Here is a 6,897-nt window from a genome sequence, read left to right on the forward strand (position 1 = left end):
ATCTTCTTGTACAGATGGACTGCTACCTTCGAGTTCTTCGCTACAAAATTACTGCTGGCCGGTCGGTCATCATTATAAACCACACCCAAATTAACGAAACACTAACTAGAATGGGTGGAGAGTCCCAAGACATAGTGAGGCAGAGTGAGTAGAGTATTTCTGAAAAGAATTGGCTAAAGCAGCTTCAAAGAGTCCAAGGATTAGTAACAGCAAGAAGAATAACAACTCAAGAACACTGCAATAGGGTGCTGTGCTTCAATAACGCGCTGTTTTCAATTAAAATAGCATCTAGTTGCTATGGCAATTGCTAGCCGCTGGAAAAAATCGCGAATATTAGCAGCCGTGAATATAACCCGACCTACGGTAGTTGTTGAGGGCAGAGCTTATTATTTCATTAATAACTATTAGTTTATTAACTATTATTAAAGTGAAGTGGGTGTGGTTGTCCTTGGAATCAAATCTTTTGGTACTGGAAATGTTTCGATACCAATTCGATACTGCCTAGGAATCGAAGAATCGAGTATTTTGGAATCGGAATCGCCCATCACTAAATATAAGGCATCGTGAGTTTTAAGTTGACTTGTGATCTTAAGTCGTCGTGTGAGCATTCTTATGTCATCGTATCAGATAGTTGAATTTTGATACTATTGGAGTGCCATACGGGAGCCATCTGATAAGCTTTGGAACTTTCCAAGTCAACGACAGTCATAGATAAGAGGTGGTGAATCGTTTGCATCTCCTAAAACTTCAGAGAACACCTCAGAAACATTCTCAAATATAGCGTGTGCTCATATAGAGCGAGACTGACCACTGGGAGCTTCTGGAATACCACAGAGTACCAAATTTAATTTCCTGTTCTCCATAGAGCTAGACTAGGTCGATGATATAGGGTTTTTGACAATACGAGGGGACCGGGAAGGAACAGGTGTAACACCAGGGTTAGAAGTTTTAGGACCCTGATTCAGCAGGTCATCTATCTTCTTTGCCAGATGTGATAAAGAGGCTTTTAACAACTCTATTTCCTTTTCTTGCTTCACAAGGCTACAGTGAGGACAGTAGAAGGGGGTATCAGTGCAATTCAGTTTTGAATATGCAGCCTTAGACAAGCCAGCACAGCCCCTATGAAGCCAGGTAGCACTCTCACCATCGCACCAAATAGACTGAGTTGAGTCATCAATCTGGTCATCACAAATAGGACAAATATATGACTGTTTGCCTTTCTTCTTGGGCAGCTTCTTGGGAGGCATAGTACCATACAAAAGAGACAAACTCAGGTCCACACTGAAGTCAGACAGTGCTCAGTAAGACCCATGTGGTTGCTTTCAAACTCTGCCAGAAGCAGTAACTAAACCAAAGTAACACAGACAAAACAACTGGCAAAGTTTCGACAAAACAAAATTTAGTGGCTGGCTGAAAACAAAGTAAGAGCCAGCAAGAAGACAAAAGAGAAGAACAGAGTGAGAGAGTCACACCACCATTTGATGTGGTACGTCATGTCATTGATTTAATTTAAATTATTGAGTAATTTCAGTATATTCATATTTTTTTTGAATGCAGTAGATCTACACTTGATGGGTATAGAAAGTGATATCTTTGAATGACTAATTTTAGTGTTCATAGTGTCGCAAGAAGGAAGGTATCATGGTTTTTAAGCACTGACTGAAAATAATTTTTGTAGGCATTGATTCTACAGACTATAAAAAAGTACAACATGAAGAGATTCTCCATTGTTTTCTGCCTTATCATGGCGTGATTGTAATTTATCACTGAAAATGGCAGGATTTAAACTCGATTTAAACAATGATTAGATCTTTAAATTATAACTAGCATTTTGAACAATACCAATAATAAAATCAGCCATAAATTTAGATTTATACCTGTTGAATCATAGATAATAGAGACTAGTCAGACTACGTAACCTCTATATCTATACGTATATGTGTAGTAAACGTAGTCTCTATTATTTATGGTTGAATTCATTGCCAGAGCAAGACTAAATTGTTAGGTGCAGCATATCTTAGGAGTACTCATCAGACCATAAATAATCTATGATCAGACTAACCATAGATACGCCGTTATTCGGCGCTCATCTGCTCTGGACTGTGTAGTCTCGGTCGTCCCTAAAAAACGGTAGGGTCTCAAAAGCGGACGGACGGACAGACCCGCCCCGCCCAAAAAGGGCGGACAGACGGACGGACTGATGCGGACCCGACAGGACCATAAATATCCATGTAAAGGACAATCATTCATGGATAGTCTGTCTTTAAAACACTTCTATACTTGGACAATAAATTTATGTATGTATTAACTATGCTAGGACCAATAGAAGAGGTCATGTTAGCAAAAATTTAAATTTATCAATGCAAAATTGCTACTACAGGCTGCATGAAGCATCACAATACTGAACTAACACTTGAATTCTATTTGTTATTCTTAATAGGAGTTCAGTGACACCATTTTAATGATTTTTCTATATTATTTGGTGTAAGTCTAATAATAAACATAGTGAAATTTTATGATTAATTTTTATCAGTGCTATTGCATGCAACACTATACTGAGATACTGATTTCATTTAATTACACAATTAAAATAATAATAGTTCAATATCCTTGAAATCACTGCTCTTTAAAAATAAGGAGACCCCTTGAAATAGTTATATTGAGCTTTAGAATCCAGCCTAAAAAGTAGTTATCCTACGTAATAAATGTAAAAATTATAGTTACTTCTAGTATATTTATTTTTGTCATACCTGGGCTAGGAATGCCACACTTTTTTTGCAGATCCCTTTTTAATGTTTGTAAATCATTGTAAAGAGTTGCTTAGCACTAAGCAACTCTGGTTGCAACGCTAATAGTTATTGTCTTCCACCTATATAAAAATGATACTCCATTTCAATAGCAAATTGTACCTGAAACGGTGAAGCATGAGAGTCATAAGCCATTGCCTCAAAAATTTTGAAGTTATCTAATAAACAATGTTATGACAGAGCATAACCATTACAATAGAATTTATACTTGGACAACATATCGGAACACTCCATCACAACACAGTATGATGTATAGGCAAACTAAAAGTCAATTGATTTTAACAATAACATATTAGATATGCATAATTTGCACAGATAAGCGCTGCACAGTCAATGGAACTGTCTTTTTTGGGTACAAACTGTTGCAATAATAAACTAAAATTTGTAAGTTTGTACATACCACTTCATAGTATGATTGTATAGTCTGAAAAGTTAAACTTCTGTGTGTGCACCCCTACCTTTTCTTTCAAATACATTGAGAGCACACTATTCAATTTCAACAACAAAACATTAATTCAAATAAAATTTTGATTCATACCAGCACTTGCTTGTTTTGTCACAGTAAAATATTTTTCAATAGAATCAAAATTTAAAAAATTGATTTATGACGCTTAATAACCTATACAAATCCGCTATTAATATTGTAGACAAATAAATTTTAAAAAGAACTTACAATTAAAATCTAGTGGCTTCTGACATGACAAGGCATTATATACAATAGATTCAACTTCACTTACATCATATATAATCCTAATTTTATAGTGTTAAAACATAGATATTATTTGTACAGCTGTGATGAAATAACTTACATAAAAGTATCAGTCAACAGTCTCATCAGGTTGATTTGCAACCAATTTACTAAAGATTGCTGTTGGTAACACACAAAACATAATTATTGCTCTAAAAAATTGCAGTTTTTATTTAATAATACTCATACTATATAGTCTACATGGTATTCCTGCTTATAATCACTGTAAATGGTAATTCCTCTTTGAATATATTGATTGAAGATATAGACTTGCACCAAATAATATAGAAAAATCATTACAATAGTGTCACTGAACTCCTATTAAGAATAACAAATAGAATTCAAGTGATGGTTCGGAATTGTGATGCTTTATGCAGCCTGTAGTAGCAATTTTGCATTGATAAAGTTACATTTTCGCTAACATCCACGAATGATTGTCCTTTACATGGATATTTATGGTCTTGTTGGGTCCGCATCAATCCGTCCGTCCGTCCTTTTTCGGGCGGGGCGGGTCCGTCCGTCCGTCCGCTTTTGAAACCCTACCCCTTTTTGGGCGGGGCGGGTCCGTCCGTCCGTCCTTCCGCTTTTGAGACCCTACCGTTTTTAGGGAGGACCGAGACTACCCAGTCCGGAGCAGACGAGCGCCGAATAACGGCGTATCTATGGTTAGTCTGATCATAGATTATTTATGGTCTGATGAGTACTCCTAAGATATGCTGCACCTAACAATTTAGTCTTGCTCTGGCAATGAATTCAACCATAAATATTAGAGACTACGTATACTACACGTATACGTATAGATATAGAGGTTACGTAGTCTGACTAGTCTCTATTATCTATGATTCAACAGGCATAAATCTAAATTTATGGCTGATTTTATTATTAGTATTGTACAAAATGCTAGTTATAATTTAAAGATGTAATCATAGTTTAAATCGAGTTTAAATCCTGCCATTTTCAGTGATAAATTACAATCACGCCATGGTAAGGCAGAAAACAATGGAAAATCTCTTCATGTTGTACTTTTTTATAGTCTGTAGAATCAATGCCTACAAAAATTATTTTCAGTCAGTGCTTAAAAACCATGATACCTTCCTTCTTGTGGCACTATGAACACTAAAATTAGTCATTCAAAGATATCACTTTCTATACCCATCAAGTGTAGATCTACTGCATTCAAAAAAATATGAATATACTAAAATTACTCAATAATTTAAATTAAATCAATGACATGACGTACCATGTCAAATGGTGGTGTGACTCTCTCACTCTGTTCTTCTCTTTTGTCTTCTTGCTGGCTCTTACTTTGTTTTCAGCCAGCCACTAAATTTTGCTTTGTCAAAACTTTGCCAGTTGTTTTGTCTGTGTTACTTTGGTTTAGTTACTGCTTCTGGCAGAGTTTGAAAGCAACCACATGGGTCTGACTGAGCACTGTCTGACTTCAGTGTGGACCTGAGTTTGTTTCTTTTTTACGGTACTATGCCTCCCAAGAAGCTGCCCAAGAAGAAAGGCAAACAGTCATATATTTGTCCTATTTGTGATGACCAGATTGATGACTCAACTCAACAGTCTATTTGGTGTGATGGTGAGTGTGCTACCTGGCTTCATAGGGGCTGTGCTGGCTTGTCTAAGGCTGCATATTCAAAACTAAATTGCACTGATACCCCCTTCTATTGTCCTCACTGTAGCCTTGTGAAGCAAGAAAAGGAAATAGAGTTGTTAAAAGCCTCTCTATCAGATGTGGCAAAGAAGTTAGATGACCTGCTGAATCAGGGTCCTAAAACTTCTAACCCTGGTGCTACACCTGTTCCTTCCCGGTCCTCTCGTATTGTCAAAAACCCTATATCATTGACCTAGTCTAGCTCTATGGAGAACAGGAAATTTAATTTGGTACTCTGTGGTATTCCAGAAGCTCCCAGTGGTCAGTCTCACTCTATACGAGCACACGCTATATTTGAGAAGGTTTCTGAGGTGTTCTCTGAAGTTCTAGGAGATGCAAACGATTCACCACCTTTTTTCCGTGGCTGTCGTTGACTTGGAAAGTTCCAAAGCTTATCAGATTGCTCCCGTATGGCAATCCAATAGTATCAAAATTCGACTATCTGATATGACGACATAAGAATGCTCACACGACGACTTAAGATCACAAGACGACTTAAGATCACAAGTCGACTTAAAACTCGCAACGACTTATATTTAGTGATGGGTGATTTCGATTCCAAAATACTCGATTCTTCGATTCCTAGGCAGTATCGAATTGGTATCGAAACATTTCCAGTACCAAAAGATTTGATTCCGAGGACAACCACACCCACTTTATTTTAATAATAGTTAATAAACTAATAGTTATTAATGAAATAATAAGCCCTGCCCTCAACAATTACCGTAGGTCGGGTTATATTTACGGCTGCTAATATTTGCAATTTTTTCCCGCGGCTAGCAATTGCCATAGCAACTAGATGCTATTTTAATTGAAAACGGCGCGTTATTGAAGCACAGCACCCTATTGCAGTGTTCTTGAGTTGTTATTCTTGCTGTTACTAATCCTTGGACACTTTGAAGCTGCTTTAGCCAATTCTTTTCAGAAATACTCTACTCACTCTGCCTCACCATGTCTTGGGACTCTGCACACACTCTAGTTAGTGTTTCATTAATTTGGGTGTGGTTTATAATGATGACCGACCGGCCAGCAGTAATTTTGTAGCGAAGAACTCGAAGGTAGCGGTCCATCTATACAAGAAGATAACAGATACAGAACTGGAGTCTGGATGGCTCTACTCAAACTGCTCAAGAGTAGCTAATTAGCTGCTGAACACTGTAATTGTATAAACACGTGGTCAATCGTCATAGCAACAATCAATTTGTTTCCATGGTATTTAATTGATCTTCTTTATTAGTTTTTATCACCGCGAATATTAGCAGCCGCAAATATAACCCGACCTACGGTAGTTCATCTCATTCAGGTTAATCTTTGATGTTTATATTATACTTGCACATCTACTCATGCATGATTGCTCAGATCTTTCATGGTAAAATATTACGAAGTGTCTAGAGCTCCGGTAACCGGACACAGTATGCAGAGCTAGAGCTCTGGTAATAGGGGCTTCGCCCCTATATATATACTGAGGCTACGCCCCAGTATTAATAATACACTGATCTATTATAAAAACTGAATATAAATACAACAACCAGCGTTAATGATGCAGCAGGGTCGTGGTGTTGCAGCGGAGAGGCTGGTGTGGTTTGTATGGATGTGGTCAGCGGTTTGAATCCGGTCAGGACTACTGGGTGAAACTATGCTGCAGTTTATGATTTTTTTTCTTTTTTTTAATAACTTTTCTG

The 6,897-nt window shown here is 37.2% G+C and overlaps 1 long non-coding RNA gene across 2 annotated transcripts; it reads right to left on the minus strand.

Moving 5' to 3' along the window:
* Nucleotides 1-2,650: 2,650 nt before the first annotated feature.
* Nucleotides 2,651-3,725, minus strand: LOC109588685 (uncharacterized). Of its 2 annotated transcripts, XR_002188304.1 has the most exons (5): nt 3,617-3,725; nt 3,481-3,557; nt 3,346-3,426; nt 2,751-2,869; nt 2,651-2,694 (listed from the first exon to the last, which is right to left on the minus strand). It is a non-coding gene; the product is annotated as an uncharacterized LOC109588685 (long non-coding RNA). The 2 variants fall into 2 exon arrangements; XR_002188303.1 differs by lacking the exons at nt 2,651-2,694; nt 2,751-2,869 and having other exon boundaries at nt 3,322-3,426.
* Nucleotides 3,726-6,897: the final 3,172 nt, after the last annotated feature.

This window comes from Amphimedon queenslandica, unplaced genomic scaffold (assembly GCF_000090795.2).
Source record: "Amphimedon queenslandica unplaced genomic scaffold, v1.1 AMPQUscaffold_11934, whole genome shotgun sequence".
Classification (NCBI taxonomy): domain Eukaryota; kingdom Metazoa; phylum Porifera; class Demospongiae; order Haplosclerida; family Niphatidae; genus Amphimedon; species Amphimedon queenslandica.